A 13,339-nucleotide genomic window follows, 5' to 3' on the forward strand; every position below is an offset into this window, starting at 1 on the left:
TTGCACTGCACTGCTCTGTGAATAAACCTGGGGTAGCTGTTTAAACAATGACATAGAACAGAATTTATTCTTTCGCTATCTCAAAAACCCATTGAGATCATGAAATCCACAGAGCTAGGTGTCTGAGAAAATGAATTGCTGACACTTCAGATAACTCATTATCTATAGGTATGCTGGATCAACCTTTCTGAGGTTTCTTATTACTTTTTCCATTAAATTAAAGATGTCATCTTTTATCAATATCCTCATATCTTTTCTGAGGGACTTTAATGTGACTTGTAGCAAAGAAAAACAGCTTCTCAGCACTTGCTTGCAGTGGTTTATACATTCATGGGCTGATTGTGAGCCAGGCGCTGCTGCAACTGCATGTGCGTCTGTTATCGTAGTCGAGCCTTTGACTTTAGGTCTGATTCAGACTTGTTCCTACAGGTCCAAATTCCGCCACTGTCCGATGGTATGGGGACTGTGCATTTTCACAATTCACATGTGCAGGGCCCCGCTGCTAGAGCCTTTGGCAAATTTCTGTGTTTGCAAGGTACTCGAAGCCTGGGTGATGGTGGTGGGTGTGTCAGTGTGGATCCCCGCCATTGCATGGGTGTGTCCAATGAAACTCTGGGAGTGGCTGGCAAAATGCATGCATGCTAATGCCTGCTAGGGGCAGGTGGATGACATTAGCGCCCACCCGGAAGCCCCTGTTTTCCTCGCAGCCGTAGAGTGAGTCCTGGGCTATTCGTCTGCTGCGAGCAACAGGGATAGGAGGAAGAATCATTTGTGGAAAGTAAATATCAAATAGTTTTGCTTACGAATAGATGTGTACCCATACACATTCGTTCACAGCCCTGCAATTCGGGTCTGAATAGGGCCCTTTATGCGAATGTTATTATAAGCCTTTGGGGCTATTCAAACCTGATTGCTGCTGTGGGAAATTGCAGACCCCGTGATCAAATAGCCGCCAACCCGGCAGAGTGAAGACCCACCATGTGCAAGTCTAGGAATGGCTTGCGAAAAAATTTCTGATCGTTGTACAGCTACAAATCCGTACACAACTCATTCACCATCTAATGATTTTTCCAGTGTGTGCAGTCTGTTTGTAACTCTGACCCTGCGATAGAAACAGGCTAATTGAGGCTGGAGCTGATTATTATCATTTTCTGAAAATGCCTGGGCACGCCTGCGTTTTCCATGACACTCCCCAAAAATGTCCAGTTACCATGCACAAACAGCAATTTCCTGTCAAACCATGGGCAGGTTACAAATAAAAAAAAACACTGCATTTTATTGCTTTTTACACATATGCAGTCGTTCGATAATTGATCGTTGTGCGAAATTGCATAACATTGATCATGTCTGAATAACCCCCTTTTGGTACACAGCAATGCATCTGTATGTGGGAGTGCCCTAGACCTCCATTTTGAGGGGCTGCAAATGAAACCACCAGAAGAATTAGTGTGATGTGCAGTTGTAATTTTGTGAAAATTTGCAAAATTTCAACTGCCGGCCCTAGGCTGTGAGGGGGGGCACCCAGCACAATTCAAGGCCATCCTGCTCTGGACTCCATGCCATGGAGCAGCAACTGCTTGTACAGCCGCACGCCTGGTGCAGATAGGATCCAAGCATGACTGCTGCTCTTCCAACAGAGCTATGCGACACACCCAGTGCTGCTGCAGAGTTACTGTCCCGGGATCAGTCCTAATAAAGGTGGCCATACATCAGAAAGATATTGTACCCAATCATACAATCTCAATTGATTGTAAGATGGATTGTATGCAGATTGTGTGCACATCTTGTGTACACAATCATACAATCAATCAGCAGATGGATTGTATGACTGATTGTATGATGGATTGTATGCAGATTGTGTGCACATCTTGTGTACACAATCATGCAGCAGATGGATTGTATGACTGATCATATGATCGATTGTGTGTAGATTGTGTGTCCAAAAACCACCAAGGACTGCCTGGAATTTCAAGGGAAATTGTACACAATCATGAGCGCAATCGATCTTAAGATCGATCATTCTGATGTATGGCCAGCTTTAACACCTGCAATAGGGGGCGGGATGGCTCCCATCTGGTATCACTCAGACTGTGCTGCAGCAAGCGACGGGGCTTCATCTGTTGTTGTTGGGCTGTGAGATGGGATCCAATGGTAAATGCTAATTCTGCATGCTGCAGATGGCTGCATGTTGTGAGACTGACCCAGCAGCCATCACAGTGTAGATGGAGTTCTGCCAATTCACTGCTATGCTACACTAGGCTCTGTACACTCGCACCTGGAAAAGCATACGTACACATGCTCACACACACGTTCACATACACCATATTTAACTATAATATAAACTTTGTCTAAAGATCCCCAGATGCATTTACAGTTTCAAAGGGTTTGCAGTAGGGATGGTACGTACCTGGACTTTATTGACTGGCGTCCAAGCCACCAACTGTGAAGTAATAAAAACACAGATGACACTGAAGCCACCCATCTTGGTCTCCTCGAACTTTTACCCACCAGTAACAAACAGCAATCCCATTAGCGGTCAGTGATTCCTACAATCTGTCAGAACTTAGCACCACTGTAGTTTGTCTGTTGTTGTTGTTGTTGTTGTTGTTGTTGTTGTAATAATAATAATTAATTGGAATATTTTTTATATAGAATGTTACTCCCGATAGAACTTAAAGGGGGGAATTAAATTACCCATGAAAACTTTTAACGGGTAAAAAATGGAGGTAGCCTTAGACTTTAATGCCCATGTCTATTTAACTGCACTACTTTTTCATATGACAGCCTTCTTACTCCCCATTAAAGTAGTGTGTTAACAGGCATCAATATGGGTTAATGAGTGTTATCACACAGAAACCGAACAAAGTTCATGGACTTGCATATTAGCAGGGTTGCACCACGCTTGCCTGCTAGTTATCAGCATTATTTTCTGAGCCACTGAGTTAGGTAACTCCTGTCTTCAGTGGTAATTGGATAGCGTCAGGGGATAAATTTGCCTGCTGTTTACTGTGGTTAATTTAATTTTGCGCAATGTAAAACACAATGTACAAATTAAGCTTAACAGATAAGAAGACTGAGCATCGGTTTTTAGGGACTATTGGAGCTTTAGTGAAATGATTGGGTGAACAGTTAAGTGTTGAATAATATCAACACACATATCCGGTGTAGAGGTGTTCAAAAGTTGATCAATCGTTAATGACATACAGAACAGATGCCTCATAGAATATAACTCGCGGCATAGCAGGGCACATGTCCTCACGCCATGCCATGGCATTCATTTGTACCCGCCATCCACAGGGTTCAATAGGAGTCGGCTGCGATGCGGAGACATGCAGCATGCCGGGATACATTCCCGCTACAGCAAACTGGTATATGCAACAAAGCTGTTCCGGGACATATCTGTATGCTCTGATTATAAACCTTTCACTTATCGTAAAAATGAGAACATTCTGCTTCTTATTATTATTGTTGTATTATTCTAAAACCTCATATTACAAATGATTATACTGTATAGGTAACATCTACTTAGCAAGATGTGAGCATGGATTGTTTCGTGTCAGAATATATCGCTTTTAAATAGTGATGAATTAAATGAGCACTTAGAGGACCACTTCATATATCATTGTGACAGCTTTGCTTACTGTATATTAATGTTCCATCTAATTCAAAGTAATTGGCTCTCTAGATTACCCTTAGAATTATAACCGTAGTTAAAGCCAATATTTGTTTAAACTTTAGGTAATAGTGTTTGCAAATATTTCTTCAAACATTCTGTAGTCCATTACAATAGGGGTTTGCAGCAAACTATGGGGGGAAATGTATCAAAGATTAAAGACAGATAAAGTGGAGCAAGACAAAGAACCAACCAATCCGTTTATACTGTAACAGATTATTTTTAACACAGCCTGTAAAATGAAAGTTAGAAGTTGAATGGTTGGTACTTTATCTCTCTCCATTCTATTTCTCTCTATGTTTTGATAAATATCTTCCTAAGATACTTTTGATCTGACTATTTTATGTAAATCCCCATACACACTTGCTGATGCCAGCCCTGAGGTGAGCGACGGCAGGGCGGGTGGCAGGGGGAGCAATGGCTGTGCTGTCGCTGCAGCATGGCCGTCGTTAATGAGGACTTTCCTCCTCTGGACATGCTGGACGAGGGATGGGGTCTTTGAACAATATCGCCTAGTGCAGTGGTTCCCAAACAGTCCGTGTGGCACCCTGGGGTGCCTTGGAGGACTTGCAGGGGTGCCTGGGGTTGGTGGTCCAGGACCAATTCAAGTTATTTATGTCCAACATAATAGTCAAATTGTGCACAAATAGAAGTGAATCCTGTCGATTATCACAAAACGAAAATTAAGGATGAGATATAAACACAATTTAACTTAATATTTGTTTCTTTCTCAATGAGAAACCTTTAGTCTAGGGGTGCCATGAAATAATTCTGATGCTTCAGGGTTCCGTAATTAAAAAAAAGTTTGGGAACCCCTGCCCTAGTGTGTATAGTGCTCAACATCAAATGACCAGATTTGTAACCACAATGCAAAATATCCGAGATGAAGAACAAATAGTGAAATATTTGTTGGATCTAGAATTAAGAAAATAAACTAGCAAAATGTATTAAGAATTATGACTCTCACTGGAAAGGTTCAATTTGAGGTGGTTTAGAAGGGATATGGCATGCTAAAAAGGTGGAATGTTCAGCAGGACCAGCAGTAAGGCAAAAAATTTCCTGGTTTATGATTAGGGCTCGGCTCTTTACAAGTTAGCAATACAAATAATTTATCTGTAGTCTCTGTGCTGATCAAATTGACAAGGCTAGTGTGAACAAATAACTATATAGATATATAGATATATATCTATATATCTATTTATATTTAGATATATAGATATATATCTATATATAGATAGATATATAGATAGGGGTTATCGGAGTGCGCTAAGGTTGTTACCACCTAGCCAATCTATTCATATATACAGTTGATCAACACAATCTGATCATCTGATCAAGCATAAAAATCTGTTGTCCTTTTTTGAAATGAGATGTAGAATTCATTCGGACTTGAAATTCCTTTATTTAAAAACCAACGCATTTCGTCAAAACGACTTCATCGATTAGACCTCACGATCGGGTCTGTACATCAAGAGGTATTCTTAAGGTACTTAAAAAAGTTTATACAAACATCAATTGTGGGTTAATAGAAGTAATATGTCTTTAAAAAGACAAAATATTCTGCATAGGTTATGTCTTTAATCAAGACACGGATATTATATAGATAATGTCCTCAGCTGACCTGCCGTATAGCGATTTTATACGTAAATATTGCCCACTCCCAAAAAATAATGGTCATGGGGCGAAATACAGTGGAAGGTTCACCACAAGGCACAGACACAATGTCAAGGCTCCAGCAGGCTGAGACCTCCAGCAGGCTGCACCCTTTTTATTTCTTATTCATTATTGCTGCTCTGACAACCAGTACTAGGCCCCCTCCCACACTTCAGTGTCTACCTAGATGAGGAGCCAGCGCACAGACCCGCTGCCTATCATGCGCGACTGCTAGAGAGACATTGCTGGGGACAGGATACCCATTAGTGCAGGAACCTACACAATTACCGCCGCGGCGCCACTTCCATCCCCGGGTCACAGTATACTTGCTGATACCAGGCACATGAGCAGACCTTTCTGCACCGCAGTACAGGACACCTGCCACTGCAGCATCTGGTGACGGGACGCAATAGACCCTCCAGCGCCGGAGCAAATAACATTGCCACTTCTGGCATCGGGGCACAGGACACACACCACGGGCCTGTTGGAGCCAATGTGGGGCACAGGAGACCTGGCCAGCCAACACCACTGCGAGAGCCTGCTGGATCAGAGGAGCAGAGGAGAACTGCTTCCTTTAAGGCAGGTGAGAAGTAGCCCTGCACAGAGCCGCTTGTACTTTGGAGGAATCAAAGTGATGCCTGTCAACTTCCTCAAACCCCTCTCACCTGACATCACCTTGTCTCGTCTCTCTAACCCAATCCCCCTCTCTCAAATCCCACCCCCTCTTTCTCCCCACCCCATCCCCCCCTCTCTCTTTCCCCCTCTCTGTCTCACTTCCCCTGCCCCTCTCTATCTCATCTGTACCACGGGCTAGTGGCAATGGTGTGGGGGGGCCCTTTTAAAAAGTGGGGCCCTCAAAGTTGTAGTTACGCCCCTGTATATATATATATATATGTGGTGAACCGCCTCACCCCTGAAATATCATCAGAGCATGACAAAGTTCATGATCAATCATTTTATATCTCACATGGGAGAGATTATGGCCCAGTTCCTTGAAATGTTCAAACTACTCATGGAGGCTGAGAACAAAGCACTAGCCACTCCCAGAGCAGCCTCACCCCGATACTTACTGTATACTGTATATGTTTCTTCTCCCTGTGAACTTTAATCAATGTTCTCTTTTTAGTCTCTCACTGTCAGCAAATGTCATTAGCTAACTCTTCTTTGCATGTTCGGTTGTATGTGTTTAACAGAAATGCTGTGCTTTGCTGTTGCTAGGCTACACTGACATTTACACATTTTTTCTTCTCTATTATCTTGAAAAACAAATCATTTCACCTCTAGTGATGATGACAGGCCCATCATTATTTGACCAGTGCTTCCTATAAGAGATTTCAGAGTATCCTATAATTGGACACGATGAATACACTAAAGATAGCATCTCATTTTGTCATGCTAAATATTTTTCACCTTAGAAATTGTAAATTTCGGTGCAATTTATGGATTCTGAAACACTAAACAGGGAATTGTAAAATAAACTATTTTATCTGGCAAATTTCACTATGCTCTGTATATATCTTAGACATGAAGGGATACATTTACTAAAGCTTCTCGAAATGAAAAGAAGCGATGTTGCCAATACAAACCAATCAGATTATGTCTATCATTTTCTAGGATGTAATAGAGACATTATAGAAAAAATCAGACTGGCTGCTATGGGCAAAATCCGTTATTTTCATTTTTTAGAAGCTTTAGTCAATTTTGACTCCAAATTAAATTTGCTGGTTTTTATACAGATTTTGCTTTCAAATTTATAAATTCTCCCAACATTTTCAAATTTATATTTAAATATTGAATGGCACCATTTTTGTTATCTGATTTCACAGACAATAAAGATGCTTCACTACTCACATTTACTGTCAGTTGATGGGTGTTGTCAGCATGGAAGTCTTATTGGTAGAGATGTGCCGTTCAGTATTCCTGAAATATGGACACACCTGATCGTTAGGTTCCAGGTCGAATCAAGTACCAGCTCAGAATAACTTAGGAGTTCCAAGTGGAACAAAGTCCCGCCATTTATTTGCCTGCTACACACCGGAGGAGTGGGATGAGAATGAAATGCTGGACAACATGGAGAGAAGGTGAGCTAGAAGAGTGGAGAGGATATGGTCAAGATGAAGAGATGGGGCAGCCTGGAATAGCTGTCAGGTGGGCCAGATAAGGAGAAAGGATGCACTGTATGAGTAGTGAGGATAAGGTTTCACGAAAAGAGAGTACAGCCAGTATTTGGGGGGGGTGCTTAGTTTAGGAAGTCTGGCAAAGGGACTTAGGCCAGGGGATTACAGGTGGAGATAGATTTAGCTGCGGGGTGAGTGGGGCAGTAGCAAAGTAAGCTATCAACATCCCAGTGCTGTGGTGCTGGCATTCATAATACCAAAATCTGCATCCAACTACCCCAAGGATGCCAGCGCCCGAATCCTAACTCCCAATTTTCTGAATGTACTTTATGTATGTGGGATGGGTTAGGCCAGAGATGGGAATGGTTAGGCATAGGCACCAGGGGGTTAGGCTGTAGGGAGGTAGCATTATGGTTAGTCAATTAAAAGGGGGTGTTAGCTTTAGGCAGCGGGGTACAGGGATTAGAGTAAGACATTAGCAGGTAGGCTTTGGGTCAGGCTGTGATGGGGAGGGGGGGCTGCAGAGATGGAGGGTTAGAGGGCAGAGGAAGTTAACTATACTTTACTGACCTTTGACTGACCTCCCTCCATCAGAATGCTAGTGTCAGTATCCTAGCAGCAGAGGATTTACAGTCAGAACAGGGAGTAAGCAGCACTAAGGAAGAAAAAGGATGGAGTACGGAGATTAAACAGAACAGCGACATCCCCCAGCTTCCATCTGTAGGAAGAGATATCATCTTTCCTCTCCACACATCAATAGTGACGCGAAGCAAGGAGTTGAGTCAAAAGTCCTCCAGACACACTTACTGGGTGAGAGCTGCATATAAGATGATAGGGAGGAGGGGGCCGGGGCAATGTGCTGCTAATATTACTGTGTGGCATTATGTGTAAGGGCCCCACTACTACTAATTTGTAACTTAATGTGGCAAGGGGTGTTTTTACTGTGTGGACATTATGTAAGGGGCATACTACTGTGTAAAGGACACTAAAACTGTGTGAGCATAATACTACTAATACTAATACAACATAGTAACTGTATTGCACAATATATGAGGTGTATTACTACTGTGTTGCAGAACATGAAAAGGGTATTACTAAGAGTGTGGCTCAAGAGGGGAGCATATCTGGCAAGGTCATGCCCAATGTAGCGATGCCACGCCCCTTTTCTGGCAGCAGGCAGGTTTTCAACGCACACAAATGTACTTATCACTACTAACCACCCTCCTTCCCCTATCGTGGTGCCTCCCCCCACCACTTTAATTATTTAATTATTAATATTTATTTCCTACTACAGGTCGAGTATCCCGTATCCGAATATCCGTTATCCGAATTATTCCGAAATACGGACATTCCAGAAAGTGAAAAAAAAATTTTTTTTTGCTAAAAACTCACTGGGGACATATGTAACAGCATCACTGGGGACATGATATGTAACTGGCACTATATATGTGCAAGACAATGATTGCTTGGCATTCAAATTCAGTGCTGAGATAGTACACAAATTTTGTTTCACGTTTTGAAACCTTGTTTTTTGAACAATTAAAATATGTTTGTGTGTATTTTATGTGGTAATAAAATATATTTGTGTGTATATTATGTGTTTATACAGCATAAATGCAAGATACTTCAAAATACATCATTGAAATATATTTTTTTTGAAATAACAATTTTTATTGTTTTGTAAATTTGCAAATAACAATTTGAATATTAAACAGAAGTAATATATCTTTTGTACAGCATGTGTTTCTTGATTACAATCATTGGTCATGAGTATTTTACACATATGTTATTTTCATTACATTGCATGTGAAGGGGGGGGGGGGGGGGGATTTGGCTTAAGTAAGTATTCTGATAATTTCCACATACATGCAGTGAATTAGTTCTGTTGATCTATGACCATAGCCATCACTGTACATTTATATTACTAACAATTAACTATATTTTTATAAGTCTAGAAGAGATAGAAAGAAAAGGAGAAAAGAAGGGGGGGAGGGGGGGGGGTTAGAAGGAGCGCATAGTTAAGCTCAGTCGTAGAGTATCTACTGGTGATAGATATCACTTTGCGTTAAATGCCTGTATTACGGACATCTTCTTGTACGGACAGCTCTGGTACTGTGCAGGTTGTGTTTGTCTTGGCATTAATGGTCGGTGGGGACATTTATAATATCTTGATCAATTTTAGGCTCTTCATGTGATCAATGTAGACCAGTTGGTTATATCAAATGAATTGATTATTTTATCTCTAAGCGCTGGTTTCAAGGTGGTTAGGTAAGAACCCCATTTGTGGTCAAAGTTTCGCGATGAGGAGGTCATTCCTTGAAGCCAAGACTTCCTATCATAGAACAGGTGTTGCACCATCATGGTGTGTACCTGCACCATGCTAGGGGCAGCTTTAGACAACCAATGCTTTAAGATAAGTTTCTTTGCTATTGTGAATAGCATGGTGAACATTTTAAAAAGTGGTCTTGCCTCTGGGATATGTATCCATTCAGAGTAATTTAGGCATAAACTCGCCAATGGGGAAGGAGAGATATTCGTGCAGAAATGTTGGTTGATAAAAAGATATACCTTGCTCCAGAATCTCCTTATCTTGGGGCAGTCCCACATGCAGTGGTAGAAGTCCGCTCTCGATCTCCCGCACCGGAGGCATGAGGCATCTACTGATATATCAAAGTGGGCCCGAGTGGACGGAGGCATGTATGCTCTGTGGATGGTTCTTAGATGAACTTCTTGTAAGTATGCTGAGCTCAATGTTTTCTGTATGTTTGTGATGTCTTGTAGTAAGGTGTCTATAGTGGAGATGGAAGGGATGTCTTTTTGCCAGGACTTGACTAACGGATCAAATAGAGAGTTATCAGGGGGGTTAGTTATTAATTCGTATACATGTTTCAGTTTGTTAGGATTATTTTCCCATCTTTGGAGGAGTCTGGCAATAGGTGTTGCATGTAGGGATATGTTTTGTAATGTTTGGAGGGAGGAGAGATAGTGTCTAGTTTGGAGGAACATGTAGAAATGCGTATTGGGGAGGCCATAGGTTTCTGTCAGCGTTGAGAAAGGATAAATATTTCCTCCTGGGTCGAACACCTGGGACGCCGCACACAGACCCCTCTCCCTCCATCGGAGGAAATGAGAGTTGGTAAGCGAAGGGGGAAAGGATGGATTACCCCATAAAGACACGTAATTAGACGCCGTGTGGTTTAAGTTTAGGATTTTATGTAATTTCACCCAGTTGTGGTAGGTGTCGTGGAATAGGGGGTGAGAGAGTATGTGAGAAGGTATGTCGGTTTTCTTTGCATGTAGGAGTGCGTTAAGGGAAAATGGGTGGAAAATTTCTAGTTCAAGGAGGAGGTTGGTGTATGTGTTTTTTCCTAATATCCAATCAGTGGCACATCTGGTTAGCACTGACATAGAGTATCCAGCGAAGTCTGGGATGTGAATTCCGCCATGAAATTTATTCTTCGTCAGTTTTTTCATTGCAATTTTAGGTTTTTTGCCTTGCCATATGAAATATGTGATGGCTTTTTTAAGGCGTTTTTCATCTGTGAGGGACAGGCGCAGGGGGAGGAGTTGCATGACATATAGGAGTTAGGGAAATATGATTGATTGGATTACTGCTGATCTGCCTAGAAGGGATAAAGGGAGTTCTTGCCAGCCCTGTAATTTTGTTATTATTTTAGTGATTGTTGTCCCAAAGTTTAATTCATAGAGTCTAGAGATGTTATTGGGGATTTGTAGTCCTAGATATTTAAAATGGGAACTGTTAATTTTGAATGGGAAGGATTGTAAAATATTTGTGATATGAGTGGCACTGGGGGGGATGGGAAGGATTTCTGACTTGGATGGATTGATTTTGTAACCTGCTGTTTTTCCAAATTCTGTTATCAATTTTAGGATCTCTTGCAGTGAGGATTGTGGTTGTGAAATGAAGAGTAACATATCGTCGGCGAACAGGGATACTTTCAGCTCCTGTCCGCCAATGTGTATTCCTGTATATTTCTGGGAGTCCCTGAGGGCCATGGCCAGTGGCTCTAAAGCAATTGCAAACAGCAATGGTGATAGGGGACAGCCCTGCCTCGTTCCTCTCCCTAGGACAAAAGGGTCTGAAAGTATGCCATTGCATGAGACCTGAGATGCTGGGGATCTATAGATTAATTGTATGATGTGAATAAAAGTCTGAGGGAATCCAAAGCATTGAAGTGTGTGGTATAAGTGATTCCATTCCACCAGATCAAATGCTTTCTCAGCATCTATCGCAAGTATCATATGATCTGTAATGGGTGGGGTATTTCGGTTGTGTGCTAGGGCTGCTATGACTTTGCGTACGTTTGTGGTGGATTGTCTACCCATTATGAATCCTGATTGGTCGTGATGAATAATAAATGGGAGTATCAGTTTGAGTCTGTCAGCTATAATTTTGGTTAGGATTTTATAATCGAGGTTGAGGAGGGAAATTGGTCGATATGATCCTGGCAGGGAGAGGTCCCTGCCTGGTTTGGGTAAAATTTTAATGATGGCGGAGTTGAAGTGTATTGGTGGGGCATCAGATTGAAGGATAGAATTGTAGCATTCCGTCAGTATTGGGGTGAGCTCTGGTTTTAATAGTTTGTAGAATTCACCACAATACCCATCCGGACCTGGGGCTTTGCTGGGTTTGAGGTGTTGTATTACCCTTTCTATTTCTTCAGCAGTGATTGGTCCCGTAAGTAGTGTTGAATGTTCTTGTGTGATTGATGGAAAGTTTAGTTTTTCCCACAGTGGGGAGGGGTGGTTTGAGGGGTCAGTATTTTCTGGTGGGGTTGGGGAAAGGGACGTGGTATATAATTCTTTTTTTTTTTTTTTAAACATTTTTATTGATTTGTCACAAATTATTCCACAAACAAGTAATATTACAAGCTTATCACAAAATTTGAGCATTTTTTTTTTTTGTTTCACAGGGGTTCTGGGTATAGGGGTATAAGAGGCTTTGGTATAGTTCATACAGTTCGAGATGTTTTGACAGGTATCGGTCTTCTCTTTGTTACTGGCCAATGAAGGCGGTGTGCTGATGCTGGCATATAAGGAAGCGTTTTTCTTAGTAATTATACATTTCAAAAATAAGGATAAAACATATGCATTTCTCCATTATAACCGCTATTATGTTGTATCTCTCCCCCTTTTCTCCTTGTCTTCGATCGTATAGGCTACGTAACCGCCTGTCTTCAGAAAGGAGGTCTCCCATTTGCTACCATCTCTAGATCGTACCATGTGGTGTTTTTAAGGCTATTTCTCACCGCCTCTTTCATTTGTAGACTAAGGGTCAGTATATAAGGCAGCCATGTGTTAACAAATTTGCTTACTAGTTTCTCCTTGTTTGTCATTGTTTCCGTCCAATCCATTGTGAACAAGTGTTGGATTCTAGGGTGTAATAGTGATTGCGGGATACGTGTAGTTTCTACCCATTGTGAAAGAATGTTTTTTTTCCCTGCTGCTGCTATTTTAAGCAATAAATGTCTTGTTCCCTTAGTTAGTGCCTTTTTATCCTGCCTGGTGTAAACATTCCAAAAGGCCCATTCCTTATTTATCTTGAATTGTATATTCAGTTGTAAATTTATGTAAGACTGTGTATCCTCCCAAAAGTCTCTGACAATTGCGCATTCCCAAAGGCAGTGTAACATGTCCGCGTTTGGTTCTTGACATTTAAAGCAGTTAGATCAGTTAGATGTGTGAGATTCGCCAGTCAGAAATTTTAGGTTAGGTGTATAATACGATCTATGGAGAATTTTTTGGTTCATTTCCATGAATGTGGTGGCCACTAGGAGTTTATTCATTTCTACATATGATGAGAGGATTTTTTCCATTGTGATGTTGGGAAAATCTGCTTGCCATTTTAAGAGACCTATTGGTGGAGCGGTGACGT

Source organism: Crinia signifera, chromosome 1 (genome assembly GCF_055691185.1).
Source record: "Crinia signifera chromosome 1, ASM5569118v1, whole genome shotgun sequence".
Lineage (NCBI taxonomy): Eukaryota > Metazoa > Chordata > Amphibia > Anura > Myobatrachidae > Crinia > Crinia signifera.